General features: G+C 32.0%; 1 protein-coding gene across 20 annotated transcripts in view; it reads right to left on the reverse strand.

Moving 5' to 3' along the window:
* Positions 1-19,006, reverse strand: part of LOC127840107 (uncharacterized) — a 273,000-nt gene that overhangs the window by 7,940 nt on the left and 246,054 nt on the right. Inside the window, exon 1 of one of the 20 annotated variants that reach the window (XM_052368572.1) lies at positions 12,011-12,134. The exons of the other annotated variants lie outside the window; for them this stretch is intronic. The gene's annotated coding sequence lies outside the window, so the exon portion shown is untranslated. Of the gene's footprint in view, positions 1-12,010; positions 12,135-19,006 lie in introns of those variants that run through there. 20 annotated transcript variants of the gene reach the window in all.

The raw sequence follows: 19,006 nt of genomic DNA on the forward strand, positions 1-19,006 counted from the left end.
TTGACTGTTCCCCCGACCTTTGTTCTAATAGATTCCATCAACAAATCATGAATGTAATAATTTATTACAAATTGGGTTGCGATGCATTATTACGTTTCGGGTCGACAGTAACAAGCCGTTTTGTAATAAAAACCCGAAATGTAATCAATTTTATCATGTCAATTAAATCAGAGATACATACTTTTTTAGAAGTTATTTTCATGTTTAAATTAGTTTTAGAGTAGGTATTTACTGTTGCCCCGACCTTTGTTCTTATAGACTCCATCAACAAATCATGAATGTAATAATTTATTACAAAGCGGGTTGCGATACATTATTACATTTCGGGTCGACAGTAACGACCCGTTATGTAATAAAAACCCGAATGTAATAAATGTTATCATGTCCATTAAATCAGAGATACAGACTTTTTTAGAAGTTATTTTCATGTTTATAATAATTTTAGAGTAGGTTTTGACTTTTCCACCGACCTTTGTTCTTATAGACTCCATCAACAAATCATGAATGTAATAATTTATTACAAAGTGGGTTGCGATGCATTATTACATTTCGGGTCGACAGTAACAACCCGTTTTGTCATAAAACCCCGAAATGTAATAAATTTTATCAAGTCCCTTAAATCAGAGATACAGACTTTTTTAGAAGTAATTTTCATGTTTAAATTAGTTTTAGAGTAGGTGTTGACTTTTGCCCCGACCTTTGTTCTTATAGACATCATCAACAAATCATGAATGTAATAATTTATTACAAAGTGGGTTGCGATGCATTATTACATTTCGGGTCGACAGTAACAACCCGTTTTGTAATAAAAACCCGAAATGTAATAAATATGATCAAGTCCATTAAATCAGAGATAAAGACTTTTTTAGAAGTTATTTTCATGTTTAAATTAGTTTTAGAGTAGGTATTTACTGTTGCCCCGACCTTTGTTCTTATAGACTCCATCAACAAATCATGAATGTAATGATTTATTACAAAGTGGGTTGCGATGCATTATTACATTTTGTGTCTACAGTAGCAAAAACGTTTTGTAATAAAAACGCAAAATGTAATCAATTGTATCATGTCCATTAAATCAGAGAAATATACTTTTTTAGAAGTTTTATTCATGTTTAAATTAGTTTTAGAGAAGGTATTGACTGTTCCCCCGACATTTGTTCTTATAGACTCCATAAAAAAATCATGAATGTAATAATTTATTACAAAGTGGGTTGCGATGCATTATTACATTTCGGGTCGACAGTAACAACCCGTTTTGTAATAAAAACCCAAAATGTAATAAATTTGATCATGTCCATTAAATCAGAGATACAGACTTTTTTTGAAGTTATTTTCATGTTTTAATTAGTTTTAGAGTAGGTATTGACTGTTTCCCCGACCTTTGTTCTTATAGACTCCATCAACAAATCATGAATGTAATAATTTATTACAAAGTGGGTTGCGATGCATTATTACATTTCGGGTCGACAGTAACGACCCGTTTTGTAATAAAAACCCGAATGTAATAAATGTTATCATGTCCATTAAATCAGAGATACAGACTTTTTTAGAAGTTATTTTCATGTTTATAATAATTTTAGAGTAGGTTTTGACTTTTCCACCGACCTTTGTTCTTATAGACTCCATCAACAAATCATGAATGTAATAATTTATTACAAAGTGGGTTGCGATGCATTATTACATTTCGGGTCGACAGTAACAACCCGTTTTGTCATAAAACCCCGAAATGTAATAAATTTTATCAAGTCCATTAAATCAGAGATACAGACTTTTTTAGAAGAAATTTTCATGTTAAAATAGTTTTAGAGTAGGTGTTGACTGTTGCCCCGACCTTTGTTCTTATAGACATCATCAACAAATCATGAATGTAATAATTTATTACAAAGTGGGTTGCGATGCATTATTACATTTCGGGTCGACAGTAACAACCCGTTTTGTAATAAAAACCCGAAATGTAATATATATGATCAAGTCCATTAAATCAGAGATAAAGACTTTTTTAGAAGTTATTTTCATGTTTAAATTAGTTTTAGAGTAGGTATTGACTGTTCCCCCGACCTTTGTTCTTATAGACTCCATCAACAAATCATGAATGTAATAATTTATTACAAAGTGGGCTGCGATGCATTATCACATTTCAGGTCGACAGTAACAACCCATTTTGTAATAAAAACCCGAAATGTTATCAATTTTATCATGTCCATTAAATCAGAGATACATACTTTTTTAGTAGTTATTTTCATGTTTAAATTAGTTTTAGAGTTGGTATTGACTGTTCCCCCGACATTCGTTCTTATAGACTCCATCAACAAATCATGAATGTAATGATGTATTACAAAGTGGGTTGCGATGCATTATTACACTTTGTGTCTACAGTAGCAAAAGCGTTTTGTAATAAAAACGCAAAATGTAATCAATTGTATCATGTCCATTAAAACAGAGAAATATACTTTTTTAGAAGTTTTTTTCATGTTTAAATTAGTTTTAGAGAAGGTATTGCCTGTTGCCCCGACATTTGTTCTTATAGACTCCATAAAAAAATCATGAATGTAATAATTTATTACAAAGTGGGTTGCGATGCATTATTACATTTCGGGTCGACAGTAACAACCCGTTTTGTAATAAAAACCCAAAATGTAATAAATTTGATCATGTCCATTAAATCAGAGATACAGACTTTTTTTGAAGTTATTTTCATGTTTTAATTAGTTTTAGAGTAGGTATTGACTGTTTCCCCGACCTTTGTTCTTATAGACTCCATCAACAAATCATGAATGTAATAATTTATTACAAAGTGGGTTGCGATACATTATTACATTTCGGGTCGACAGTAACAACCCGTTTTGTAATACAAACCCGAAATGTTATCATTTCCATTAAATCAGAGATACAGACTTTTTTAGAACTTATTTTCATGTTTAAAGTAATTTTAGAGTAGGTATTGACTGTTCCCCCGACCTTTGTTCTTATAGACTCCATCAACAAATCATGAATGTAATAATTTATTACAAAGTCGGATGCGATGCATGATTACATTTCGGATCGACAGTAACAACCCGTTTGTCATAAAAACCGAAATGTAATCAATTGTATCATGTCCATTAAATCAGAGATACATACTTTTTTAGAAGTTTTTTTCATGTTTAAATTTGTTTTAGCGTAGGTATTGAATGTTCCCCCGACCTTTGTTCTTATAGACTCCATCAAAAAGTCATGAATGTAATAATTTATTACAAAGTGGGTTGCGATGCATTATTACATTTCGGGTCGACAGTAACGACCCGTTTTGTAATAAAAACCCGAAACGTAATAAATGTTATCATGTCCATTTAATCAGACATAAAGACTTTTTTAGAGGTTATTTTCATGTTTAAATTTATTTTACAGTAGATTTTGACTGTTGCCCTGACCTTTGTTCTTATAGACTCCATCAACAAATCATGAATGTAATAATTTATTACAAAGTGGGTTGCGATGCATTATTACATTTCGGGTCGACAGTAACAACACGTTTTGTAATAAAAACCCGAAATGTTATAAATGTTATCTTGTCCATTAAATCAGAGATATAGACTTTTTTTGAAGTTATTTTCATGTTAAAATTAGTTTTAGAGTAGATATTGACTGTTGCCCCGACCTTTGTTCTTATAGACTCCATCAACAATCAATCAACAATCAATTTTTAGCTACTCTAAAAATAATTTTAACGTGAAAATAACTTCTTAAAAAGTTTGTATCTCTGATCTAATTGACTTGATCAAATTTATTACATTTCGGGTTTTTATTAAAAAACTGGCTGTTACTGTCGATCCGAAACGTAATAATGCATCGCAACCCACTTTGTAATAAATTGTTACATTAATGATTTGTTGATGGAGTCTATAAGAACAAGGTCAGGGGGAACAGTCAATAGCTACTCTAAAAATAATTTTAACGTGAAAATAACTTCTAAAAAAGTCTTTATCTCTGATTTAATGGATTTGATAAAATTTATTACATTTCGGGTTTTATTACAAAAGGGGTTGTTACTCTCGACCCGAAATGTAATAATGCATCGCAACCCAATTTGTAATAAATTATTACATTCATGATTTGTTGATGGAGTCTATAAGAACCAAGGTCAATACCTTGGCTTGGAACAGTCAATACCTACTCTAAAACAAATTTAAACATGAAAAATAGTTTCTAAAAAAGTCTGTATCTCTGATATAATAAACATAATACAATTTATTACATTTCGGGTTTTTATTACAAAACGGGTTGTTAATGTCGACCCGAAATGTAATAATGCATCGCAACCCACTTTGTAATAAATTATTACATTCATGATTTGTTGATAGAGTCTATAAGAACAAAGGTCGGGGGAACAGTCAATACCTACTCTAAAACTAATTTAAACATGAAAATAACTTCTAAAAAGGTCTGTATCTCTGATTTAATGGACATGATCAAATTTATTACATTTCGGGTTTTTATTACAACACGGGGTATAATTGTCGACCTGAAACTTAATAATGCATCGCAACCCACTTTGTAATAAATTATTACATTCATGATTTGCTGATGGAGTTTATGAGAACGAAGGTCGGGGGAACAGTCAATACCTACTCTAAAACTAATTTAAACATGAAAAATAACTTCTAAAAAAGTCGTCTGAATCACTGATTTAATGGACTTGATCAAATTTATTACATTTCGGGTTTTTATTACAAAACGGGTTGTTACTGTCGACCCGAAATGTAATAATGCATCGCAACCCAATTTGTAATCAATTATTACATTCATGATTTGTTGATGGAGTCTATAAGAACAAAGGTCGGAGGAACAGTCAATACCTACTCTAAAACTTATTTAAACATGAAAAAACTTCTAAAAAAGTATGTTTCTCTGATTTAATGGATATGATAACATTGATTACATTTCGGGTTTTTATTACAAAACGGGTTGTTACTGTAGACCCGAAATGTAATGATGCATCGCAACCCACTTTGTTATAAATCATTACATTCATGATTTGTTGATGGAGTCTATAAAATAAAGGTCGGGTGAACAGTCAATACCTACTCTAAAACTTATTTTAACATGAAAATAACTTCTAAAAATATCTGTATCACTGATTTAATGGAAATGATAAAATTGATTACATTTCGGGTTTTTATTACAAAACGGGTTGTTACTGTCGACCTGAAATGTAATAATGCATCGCAGCCCACTTTGTAATAAATTATTACACTCATGATTTGTTGATGGATTCTATAACAACAAAGGTCGGGGGAACAGTCAATACCTACTCTAAAACTAATTTAAACATGAAAATAACTTCTAAAAAAGTCTTTATCTCTGATTTAATGGACTAGATCATATTTATTACATTTCTGGTTTTTATTACAAGACGGGTTATTACTGTCGACCCGAAACGTAAAAATGCATCGCAACCCACTTTGTAATCAATTATTACATTCATGATATGTTGATGGTCTATAAGAACAAAGGTCGGGGCAACAGTCAAAACCTACTCTAAAACTAATTTAAGCATGAAAATTATTTCTATAAAAGTCTGTATCTTTGATTTTATGAACATGATCAAATTTATTACATTTCGGGTTTTTATTACAAAACGGGTTGTTACTGTCGACTCGAAACGTAATAATGCATCGCAACCCAATTTGTAATAAATTATTACATTCATGATTTGTTTGTTCTTATAGACTCGATCAACAAATCATGAATGTAATAATTTATTACAAAGTGGGTTGCGATGCATTATTACATTTCGGGTCGACAGTAACAACCCGTTTTTTAATAAAAACCCGAAATATAATAAATTTTATTATGTCCATTAAATCAGAGATACATACTTTTTATAAATTATTTTTCATGTTTAAATTTGTTTTAGAGTAGGTATTGACTGTTTCCACGACCTTTGTTCTTATAGACTCCATCAACAAATCATAAATGTAATAATTTATTACAAAATGGGTTGCGATGCATTTTTACATTTCGGGTCGACAGTAACAACCCGTTTTGTAATAAAAATCCGAAATGTAATAAATTTTATCAAGTCCATTTAATCAGAGATACAGACTTTTTTAGAAGTTATTTTCATGTTTAAATTAGTTTTAGAGTAGGTATTGACTGTTCCCCCGACCTTTGTTCTTATAGACTCCATCAACAAATCATGAATGTAATAATTTATTACAAAGTGGGTTGCGATGTATTATTACATTTCGCGTCGACAGTTACAACCCGTTTTGTAATAAAAACCCGAAATGTCATAAATTTGATCAAGTCCATTAAATCAGAGATACAAACGTTTTTAGAAGTTATTTTCATGTTTAAATTAATTTTAGAGTAGGTATTGACTGTTCCCCCGACCTTTGTTCGCATAGACTCCATCAACAAATCATGAATGTAATAATTTATTACAAAGTGGGTTGCGATGCATTATTACATTTCGGGTCGACAGTTACAACCCGTTTTGTAATAAAAACCCGAAATGTAATCAATTTTATCATGTGTATCAAATCAGAGATACAAACTTTTTTAGAAGTTATTTCATGTTTAAATTAGTTTTAGAGTAGGTTTTGACTGTTGCCCCGACCTTTGTTCTTATAGACTCCATCAACAAATCATGAATGTAATAATTAATTACAAAGTGTGTTGCCATGCATTATTACGTTTCGGGTCGACAGTAACAACCCATTTTGTAATAAAAATCCGAAATGTAATACATACGATCAAGTCCATTAAATCAGAGATACAGACTTTTTTAGAAGTTATTTTCATGTTTAAATTAGTTATAGAGTAGGTATTGACTGTTCCCCCGACCTTTGTTCTTATAGACTACATCAACAAATCATGAATGTAATAATTCATTACAAAGTGGGCCGCGATGCATTATTACATTTCGGGTCGACAGTAACAACCCGTTTTGTAATAAAAACCCGAAATGTAATCAATGTTATCATGTCCATTAAATCAGAGATACAGACTTTTTTAGAAGTTATTTTCATGTTTAAATTAGTTTTAGAGTAGGTATTGACTGTTCCCCCGACTTTTGTTCTTATAGACTCTGTTGTAATTTTTCGTATATTAACTCTATTTAGACTGCTTTGTTTGATGTCATCGGGGCATGGTTGACATTTGTTATCAGAACAGGATACCATGTGGTCATCATTACATAATGAAGACTCGTCTGGTTTGTTGTTCGGCAAAGTCTGCTTGTCAGATATTTCAACAGTTGCCATAATAAATATCAATTAAATGTTAGGTCCTATCAGTGTCTTTTCACAAATCCAAATATGGGAGGGTGGGTAGATTGGTATGAAAAGCCAGGTTCAGTGAGAAGCTGGAGGAGAGTGGAATTGAACGTTGAGATGTAAAGAGACAAGTAGTATGAGAGACTTTATTGGTGTATATATTTATTATCATAGTGTGCAAATAAAATGTAGAGTGTATATGCTGTGTTTAGAAGTTATAAACTTTTCCCCTGAAAATTGTTACACTTGTGGCAGCGTCGTGATAAGGACTTAAACACGCTTTTGAAGAAGATGGATATTATATTCATTCATCATAGCTTTGGGATATGGACTTATACACATACGAAATTTGATAATTACTCATCATTTTGTCTACATGGGGACTTCAAACATGCTATGGTGAAGAAAGTGTTGATTGTAGTCAAAGTGCATAATACCTTGACAGACAATACATCTTGGGTCAATTAATTTGTCTCCTGGGACTGTAAGCCCTTAGTCAAATTAACAGCAAATCGGATATCATTAGGACACACTTTAATCCCCCAAGGGGCAGTTTAAAAGTAATCAAGTACCTGTAGGACTGGTGAAAAGTTCTTCCAGGAATGTGTAGACAAAAGGAACTACACAGTGATTTTCACGAGAAATTTAATCCCACGAATTTGAAAGAAATTGTTGACTCAAATACTGAGAAATGAGGTATTAAAGTGGCCGAAAACATGTAAATGTGGACAGGAATCTGGATAATTTTCATGCGTTTGTTTCCACTGTAAAAATGGAATATAAAGGATGTGTGTTTTTCTAGTTTTAATATGTGTGTGTGTTTTGATTCCAAACCGATGACTTCCGGCATATATGCCGTGTTAATTTGTTGGAATGAAATAGTGTATTTGGAGTGTTTGAAGAATTCCGTGGATTTTACCATTATGCGCATATGTAATTAATTCCTTTTCAGAATCAACCATTTGCGCCATATTTTTAGCATTGTTTATAATATAACCATATGCTCATTTAATAGTAAGGCGCACAGGACAATTTAGCAGGACGACTGCTACTTATAATTTTATGAACTTTACAAATTTATTGTGCCTAAATTATACATTTGTTAATGTTAATTTAAAGTAATAAGTGTAAGGCACTGAACGCGGATGCATATTAGGCCTTTTGTGAGAAAGTGATATGTGTGATTGTGTGAATTCATGCAACTAAATATTAAGACTTTCAAGTAATAAGTAGGACAATGAAAAAAAAGTTTGTCGATGTGCTTATTGAACAGTGTGTTTACTTTAAATATGACCAAGAATGTATATTCATGTTTTCATATAATCAAACTCTTACTATGTTTTTAACTATAATTCATGAAGTTGGAGATCAAGTTTTCGAAGAATAATATTTCTTTGAATGTTTTTCTTGATACTTAAAAGGACTGTACTGAAATACTGTTAATGATTCATTATATTGATGGATAAATCTGTGTATTTTGTATTGAGAAGTTAATTGCAATACAAGTCAATGTATATAGATGTTCTTGTCATGTTAGTTAGTAATTTACAAGTAATATTCCTTGTTTTGAAGAAGGTTTCTTATCTTAGTATTAATAATACATATGCCTTGTAGTTTATTTGTAACTGCAGATTGTGTAGTAATATTATATTCATGTAAAGTGTTGGGATATAAACGTTTAACATGTCGTGAGTGTGAATCTGGCTATTTATTCATTTATACAACTATTATGCTAAATTGAGGACAATTAAGAAGCTAAGGTGAGGGAAGTGTTGTAATTTTTAGCATATGAACTCTATTTAGACTGCTTTGTTTGATGCCATCGTGGCATGGTGGACATTTGTTATCAGAACAGGATACCATGTGGTTATCATTTCATAATAAAGACTAGTCTGGTTTGTTGTTCGGCAAAGTCTGCTTGTCAGATATTTCAACAGTTGCCATAATAAATATCAATTAAATGTTAGGTCCTACCAGTGTCTTTCCACAAATCCAAATATGGGAGGGTGGGCAGATTGGTATGAAAAGCCAGGTTCAGTGAGAAGCTGGAGAAGAGTGGAATTGAACGTTGAGATGTAAAGAGACAAGTTGTATGAGAGACTTATTCAATGGTGTATATATTTATTATCATAGTGTGCAAATAAAATGTAGAGTGTATATGCTGTGTTTAGAAGTTATAAACTTTCCCCCTGAAAAGTGTAACAACTGCATCACCAAATCATGAATGAAATAATTCATTACAAAGTGGGTTGCGATGCATTATTACATTTCGGGTCGACAGTAACAACCCGTTCTGTAATAAAAAACCCCGAAATGTAATACATTTGATCATGTCCATTAAATCAGAGATACAGACTTTTTTAGAAGTTATTTTCATGTTTAAATTATTTTTAGAGTAGGTATTGACTGTTCCTCCGACCTTTGTTCTTTTAGACTCCATCAACAAATCATGAATGTAATAATTTATTACAAAGTGGGTTGCGATGCATTATTACATTTCGGGTCTACAGTAACAACCCGTTTTGTAATAAAAACCCGAAATGTAATCGTTTGTATCATGTCCTTTAAATCAGAGAAACAGACTTTTTTAGAAGTTATTTTCATGTTTAAATTAGTTTTAGAGTAGGTATTGACTGTTCCCCCGACCTTTGTTCTTATAGACTCCATCAACAAATCATGAATGTAATAATTTATTACAAAGTGGGTTGCGATGCATTATTACATTTCGGGTCGACAGTAACGACCCGTTTTGTAATAAAAACCTGAAATGTAATACATTTTATCATGTCCATTAAATCAGAGATACAGACTTTTTTTAGAAGTTATGTTCATGTTTAAATTAGTTTTAGAGTAGGTATTGACTGTTCCCCCTACCTTTGTTCTTATAGACTCCATCAACAAATCACGAATGTAATAATTTATTACAAAATGGGTTGCGATGCATTATTACATTTCGGGTCGACAGTAACAACCCGTTTTGTAATTAAAACCCGATATGTTATCAATTTTATCATGTCCATTAAACAGAGATACAGACATTTTTAGAAGATTTTTTCATGTTTAAATTAGTTTTAGTAGGTGTTGACTGTTCCCCCGACCTTTGTTCTTATAGACTCCATCAACAAATCATGAATGTAATTATTGATTACAAAGTGGGTTGCGATGCATTATTACATTTCGGGTCGACAGTAACAACCCGTTTTGTAATAAAAACCCGAAATGTAATCAATTGTATCATGTCCATTAAATCAGAGATACAGACTTTTTAAGAAGTTATTTTCAAGTTTAAATTAGTCAGAGTAGGTATTGACTGTTCCCCCGACCTTTGTTCTTATAGACTCCATTAACCAATCATAAAGTAATTATTTATTACAAAGTATGTAGCGATGCATTATTACATTTCGCGTTGACAGTAACAACCCGTTTTGTAATAAAACACCGAAATGTTATAAATTGTCCGATGTCCGATAAAGTCCGAGATATAGATTTGTTAGAATATTGTTTCATGTTTAAAAACAATTTTGAGTAGGAATTGACTATTCATCCGACCTTCGCTCTTATACATTTCATCAAACAAACATAAATGTAATAAATTATTACTTGGTGGGTTGCGATGCATTATTACACATCGTGATGACAGTAAAAGTTTTTCAAACGATCTGCGAAAAGATTTTCATATTTGAATATAGCGACTGACCAAATGATTTCCGACGACATACATGCGTTTTCAATCTGACTTAATTCGTCGCTCATTGTGCATATACATGTATTTGTAAAGCGTCTGTTCTTTCAGTTTCTATTACGATGCGAAAAATAAAAATGTCTAAAACGGTAGAAAGACGTCCGCGATTATTGCGCCAAAATATCAGTTGACAGTTACAAAGATATCAGTTAACATCAGGGTTTTTAAAAATTTAAAGTGTATACCATGGACAGTTTCAAGGATTAAAGATGTTATGAAACATCAGTTTATTTAAGTTAATTATGATAGTTTACAGTTTTATTGAATCAATACAAGTGTGCAGCTTCAACACAAGTTAAGCAGCAATGACTTTAAGGTATGCACTTTAATATCTCATTTCACCCTATTTCAAGAATGAAATCCCCCTATTTTTCAAAATCAATGGGTGAAAACCCCATTTCCCAAATAATTACCTGTGGCACTGTATAAACAATAATACACATGTTTATTTAATGCTTTCCGGTGGTTTATAGAGAAATATCAGTGAATTAAAACTGATAATTTCACTGTTTCAAGATCAGATATCATTTTTTACGGAATGACGTCATTATTTCTGCGAAATTCTTTAGTTAAACTCTTAAACAATGTATATAAACTGTGAAAAAGAGCATTTAATAAAAAGAAAATTTGTTGGATTCGGTGGAATATCGATTTTAATTCACTCGTGATCATAGAAAATATATATTATTACTCGTGGCTGCGCCACTCGTGAAAATATAATTGTCTATGATCACTCGTAAAATAAAATAGATAATCCACCGAATCCAACAAATATCCTCTATATATACACAACAATAGCCTTATAATTCCTATGATAGCCTACGAATCTTCGACATAATTTTACGTCGAATACACAGTGTTTACTAACTTTTTAAAGTGTAAACGTAATGTTCAAATCAAAGTAAGTAAATTGTCGTCTGTAATCAGACAGTGCTCATTTTCTAATTTTAGGTAAACACGTAAATGCACAATGGATACTTGTAAAACAAAAAAATTAACCCGTTCTTACCTGTAAATTTACATTAAACTTAAAACATCCTTGCCTGCATACGTTCCGCTCAATACAACGGGGCGTATTTGAGGACTTTGTACCTAAATCACTAGTTGCAATAATACAACTCCCAGCTATTGACTCTCCGCGTCGCTCGTATGTTATAATTAAAGCTCAGAGCATTCAAGATAAACTACCTAAATCACCTGCTCGTTATCATTGTGTTTAGGTTACAATGTATTAAATCAACGTACACACCAACACCCCGGCCAACGTACACACCAACACCCCGGCCAACGTACACATTAACACCCCGGCCAGCGTACACACCAACGCCCCAGCCAACGTACACACCAACACGCCGGCCAACGTACACACTAACACGGCGGCCAACGTACACACCAACACGCCGGCCAACGTACACACCAACACTCCGGCCAACGTACACACCAACACCCCGACCAACGTACACACCCGATCAGTGGAATAAGTGTCAGGATATATGCAGAATCTGGTGTTTTTTTAGTTATATTTTAGTAAAAAAAATAAATACAATTAAATAATTAACAAGTATGTTAGTTTTTGTTTTACAGCCCTTTTAAACGTTTTAGGACAGACCAACAGACAAACAAACCGACAGACAGACAAGTTCACTCCTATATACCCCCCCCCCTAAACTTCGTATGTGGGGGTATAATAAGGTCGTTTTATTAGTCTATTTTTCACATTCAAAATGATTGAAGTGGACATACTAGTATATGAAAAGTTCGTTAGATATTTGAGAACAGATAAATTTGCCATTGATGTGGTTTTGTTGCTTAAAGGGATCTTTTCACGTTTTGGTAAATTGACAAAATTGAAAAAAAGTGTTTCAGATTCGCACATTTTTGTTTAAGTTATGATATTTGTGAGGAAACTGTAATACTGAACATTTACCATGGTCTAATATAGCCATTATATGCATCTTTTGACGATTAAAAAACCTGAAAATTATAAAGCGTTGCAACGCGAAACGATTAAATAATTTGGAGAGTTCTGTTGTTGTCGTTTAATTTAATGAAACTACGAAGATTGCTTATATAAAGTATAAAATACGTCAGTCATACATACTTGGCAGGATGGCCTAGCGGTGTTATTGGTTTTTTCTTCAGGACTCCGGGGGTCACTGGTTCGAGCCCTGATGAGGGCTACTTTTTTTACTTTTTTAAATTTTATTCTTGATGTTTTACTGGAGCTTTTTCGATCCAATGTTTTAATTTATCATTAAAATGCATTTAATGACAAACTTCAAAACATGCAAAAATCTGTTAAAAGGCCTATTTGGTCAATTCTATGTTCAAAATAACATAACATAACATTTATTCGGCATTAAATAGCAAATTACAAATTTATAGCCCATACACAGTATGTGTTTGAGATAGCAAAGACATGGTACATGTATTTGAGAAGTACAACACAAGATGATGTATACAATTAATGGGTAAAACAAAAAAGAAAAGAACATGTCAAAATCATTCAAAGAATAGAATCAATAAGTCATTTACATAATGAATATATAATTTCGGTGGTGAATTTCTTTTACAAAAAAAGTTCTCATTGTTTAAATGATCGATTATATTTTCAATGCTGGATACAATTAACAATTTCAAAATTGTTCAATTACACAGACTTAGTTAAGTAACATTATTACGTAATGCTTATGCTTAAATTACAAAACATAATGAGTAGATTTAATTAATCATTTAGCATTAAACATATGTTTGCTGTCTCTTTTATGTAAATTGAATATTCTAATTGATAATGATAACATAACAATTACCTTTAGATAGTTTGAGATATCAAAGGCAATGGTACATGTATTTGAGAAGTACAACACAAATTGATGTAAACAAATAGTGGGTAAAACAAAAAAGAAAAAAAAAACTTGTCAAAATCATTCAAAGAATAGAATCAATAAGTCATTTACATAATGAATATATAATTTCGGTGGTGAATTTCTTTTACAAAAAAGTTCTCATTGTTTAAATGATCGATTATATTTTCAATGCTGGATACAATTAACAATTTCAAAATTGTTCAATTACACAGACTTAGTTAAGTAACATTATTACGTTATACTTTTGCTTAAATTACAAATCATAATGAGTAGATTTATTTAATCATTTAGCATTAAACACATGTTTGCTGTCTCTTTTATGTAAATTGAATATTCTAATTGATAATGATAACATAACAATTACCTTTAGAATATTCTAATTGATAATGATAACAATACAATTACATTTTCAAATTTTAAAAATCATACAAAGAAGTGATCTTCTTCATTGCAAACAGTAGGCAAAAGGAAATAATAATCATAGTTATAGAGAATAATAGGTTGGTGACGTGGATGGAGAATGGTTATCTGGCAATTCGGAGGAAGTTATCGGGTGTGCCGAAGGCGAACCCGATAAGATCCTCCGACGAGCCAGATAACCATTCTCCATCCACGTCACCAACCTATTATTCTATTTATCCTGTCACATTTACAACATTCGTTGAATTGTTTCTAAAATATATAGTTTTCCAGTATTTTGTGTTTAAATATTTAATATGGGAAAAAATACGCCGCAGCAAAAACATTGTGACGTCACGTCATGCAAAACGTTAAGGCTAGCTTCCGTCTTGTTTAACAACACATTAATCGAGTCAATCGTTATTAATTCAATACACAAAGACGAAACTATGCTGTTAAAAAAAGAAATTTTTAAACAAACAGTACTTTACACATATGTTGTAATTTTTTTAATTGAAAACAAGTATATTTTATAAATAGAAAATAGTACAGGCGTGCGCATGCGCGGACAGCAACTGACGGATATTCGAGGTCACATGGTCATCTAGCCTAATATCTTTTGGGATATTAGGTTACCTGGTTATCGGGCTGATTTAAAGGCATGTGACAAGATAAATATATAATAATGTTTATTTGACACTGACATATGTAGAAGACTAATGAATTGATCTTCCTGTTTCCGTAAGCTTAGCTACATAGCGGTTAAAATACAATAGAAATGGGCCTTGCTCTCTAAAAAAGGGTTTAATGCATGTGCGTAAAGTGCCGACCCAGATTAGCCTGTGCAGTGCACACAGGCTAATAAGGGACGACACTTTGCGCCTTTGTGATATTATTCGTTTGAAGAAAGTCTCTCCTTAGCAAATATCAAGTTTAGGCGGAAAGTGTCGTGCCTGATTAGCCTGTGCGGATTGCACATGCAAATCTTGGACGACACTTTACGCACATGCATTAAACCCCCTTTTCACATAGCGCGGCTCATATTTTTTATTGAACATATCGTACTGAAACAGACGCCATGACTACTAGACTGACTGTCTAGGTCTAGTGAAACATTACGTCGGGCCAGTGAACATTTAATTATGTATACAGTCGGTCTCGTGTAAACTTCACATGTTACTCTAATTGTATAATTATACATGCTTCTGCATTATAAAAATAATTATGAACACTGATTAAATGTTAGGATGTTATATTATTATTATCCTTGATTCAGCAAAAGCAGGGCCTAAATCAAACAAAACATAGTTGTTAATTTTTACTAAGATAAGGTTGTAAATATCAAAGTTTTAATACAACGATATTAATAAAATATTATTTAAAGCTATTGATTGCACGACGTTGGCGCGAATTGACTAGCGAATAATTCTAATTGGTGCTTCAAATTAATTATACGATAATTAATTGTTTAATTTTGCATTGTTGCGTTTTCCTTGACGTGAATTTAAAATGAGTCGCACACTAAAGGCATCTTTCAAACTTTCATTCTTAACGTAGTACTAATTGCCTGTTACTTTCAGATACATGTATTCGAGGTTACTGCTATGTTTTTATTAACGTCGTTACTTGGTAAACATCGAGCGTAAATTATAGTTTTCAATTATGACATGTAAATGTGTTTCATCATCCTGAGGTAAGTTAGGCAATTGAAATATAAAGGACCGACTTGTTCGTAAAATTGTTCACAAGTAGCCTACAGTATAAATACATTTCATTAAACACGGAGTACGAATACAATTACAACAGTGATTAAATCAAATAAGTCTCACTCTGTGAAAAGGGGGTTTAATGCATGTGTGTAAATTTTCGTCCATTATGAGCGTGTGCAGTCCATACAGGCTAATAAGGGGCGACACATTCCGCATGTATATTTTTAATTAAAGAAAGTCTCTTTATGGCAAAAATCCAGTATAGCCATTAAGAGTCGTCCTTGATTAACCGTTGCCGACTTCTAATAGCATAGAGTGGGGCAAACATTTTTTTGTATTAACTCCCTTGAACAACATTTTTTGGGGTATACTCTGCTTATAAACAATTATATTCAACAATATTGTTCAATTCTGGATACAAAAATTACAATTCATTAAGATTAAGTACCTTTTATTGTTTTAATTGTATATAAAATATTATAATGTAAAGCAATAGGAATTTCTACCTAGTACTACTGATGCATTCGCTAAGAGAATAATCAGTATTTGAACTACTAGTATGTTCTCATGGTTTTTTCGGCGTAAGCTGTATTAAGCCAGCTTTTCACCCTGACTTGACCTTTGTAAGTGTCCAATAATACTCAAATAAAATTTCCAGCGGCTAGGTACGAATGAATACACTTCATTTATTCCATCGGCTGATTTGTGTATAACACCAGAACATTGGAAACATATCCGCGTCTTTGTAACACTGTTTTACTGCATGAAACAATTTTATCTCTAATGAAAAGGCTCAATAGATAGAACAGTTTTACAATCAATTTTCGACATAAATACAGTTTGTGCGTTCACCTTTTATTTTCAGAGAATTACCAGCGCAAAAGCGTTTATACTAAAGGTTATGTTGTCATATACAGTACTTACTTGCATTGCATTTCAACTCGCGAGGTTTCGGGTCAATTCGCGGCCATTTGTGAAAGTCAGAGTTTATATACAGTTCATCACCGGAGTTCGCAGAAGGGGTTGCGGTCATTGTGTTACACCGGTCTTACTGACAATAACGTAGTGACTGTAATGCATTGCATTCCAATCCGCAAGGTATCAAGGTCAGTTTGCGGTCAGTTGCAGAAATCTTTATATAAACGCCGTCTCGTAAACTTTGTGCACTTGAAGTCTGTTTTGATCAGAAAGATACTAAATAAAGATATTCGGCGATATTATTGTGGTATGTCAATCATCGATTTTTAATATGGTTTCAACATTTGCATGATAAGGACCAATTTTGATAATATTAATTAGAAATATTTATCCATATAGACCAGTTTTATTAAGCATGAGCACAATAATTCGCTATACTATAATTATGCAATTAAATAAGATTCGAGTATTGCCGGCTGACCTATATGCACTCGTTTATTTTCATGTTTCTTGTGTTTTTCTATTCTGTAAATATAGATATCTGAGTATTAATATCACATAAAGCAAAATAAGCCACGAAATCTGGCGCAACACCCCGTAATTGATTTGCTTATGATGTAGCTAAGAACTGCGCAGAAAAAAGGCATCCGCTACTTTTTATTTCATAGAGATAACTTTTGATCGTTCATAAACATCGACCACAATTAACGCCGTATATCTTTTTTAAAGATATTTCTTGTTTAAGTTATGAAAAAGAAAAAAATAGAACTTAACTTTTACCTGAATTGAACTTCAAAAATCAAAACTTGTTATCTCGGTAAAAATATTTAAACTATTTCGCACATATTTATAGAATGTTCCTTTTGTAGTCCCGTCAATAAAACTGTTATATATTTGTTAAATATTGCCTTAGAATCAAAAATCACTTTTTCTGAAAAGATGTTTAGGTGTTTTGATTCTTAAGCAGATAGTTGCGGACATAATTACACAATTTTGTGATATTATCTATTTCGGATTTGGCATTTGCAAAATCAAACAAAACATAAAAAAAACTGTTTAAATATCGATAGTCTTACTATGATTATGTCATTATTAAGATTTAGAATTTTTGTTGATTTTAAAAGATTGAATTACTCTCAATTTGTTGAATCATGGGGATTGTATGATATTGATAGTTTTGTTGAATTTTATGTTAAAAGATTTAAACTGTAAAATGTATTACTTTTGAACATGATTGATGTCCCATTCAGCCAGGAAATATTGAAACTCTTGGGAACTGTAATAGCTAACGCCATCAGAGACTCCCTCCCTCCCACCCTCCCTCCTCCCCCCCCCCCCCCCTCTCTCTCTCTCTCTCTCTCACATCGTATCATCCTACTTTGTAATATCTTTTTCCATTTATGATTTTTGATGAAAAAATATAAGAACTGAGGTCTGGTTAATTGTGAATACCTACTCTAATACTAATTTAAAATTTAAAATAACTTTAAACAAGACTATCTCGGACTTTATCGGACATGGTACAATTTATTAAATTTCGGGTTTTGATTACAAAACGGGTTGTAACTGTCAACCCGAAGTGTAATAATGCATCGCAACCTACTTTGTAATAAATTATTACATTCACGATTTGTTGATGGAGTCTATAAGAACAAAGGTCGTGGGAACAGTCAATACCTACTCTAAAACTATTTTAAACATGAAAAATAACTTCTAAAAAAGTCCGTATCTATGATTTAATGGACATAATAAAATATATTACATTTCGGGTTTTTATTACAAAACGGGTTGTTACTGTCGACCCGAAATGTAATAATGCATCGCAACCCACTTTGTAATAAATTATTACATTCATGATTTGTTGAAGGAGTCTATAAGAACAAAGGTCGGGGGAACAGTCAAAACCTACTCTAAAACTAATTTAAACATGAAAATAACTTCTAAAAAGGTCTGTATCTCTGATTCAATGGACATGATAAAATTTATTACATTTCGGGTTTTTATTACAACACGGGTTGTTACTATCGACCCGAAATGTTATAATGCATCGCAACCCGCTTTGTAATAAAAATTATTACATTCATGATTTGTTGATGGAGACTATAAGAACAA

This window comes from Dreissena polymorpha, chromosome 7 (genome assembly GCF_020536995.1).
Source record: "Dreissena polymorpha isolate Duluth1 chromosome 7, UMN_Dpol_1.0, whole genome shotgun sequence".
Lineage (NCBI taxonomy): Eukaryota > Metazoa > Mollusca > Bivalvia > Myida > Dreissenidae > Dreissena > Dreissena polymorpha.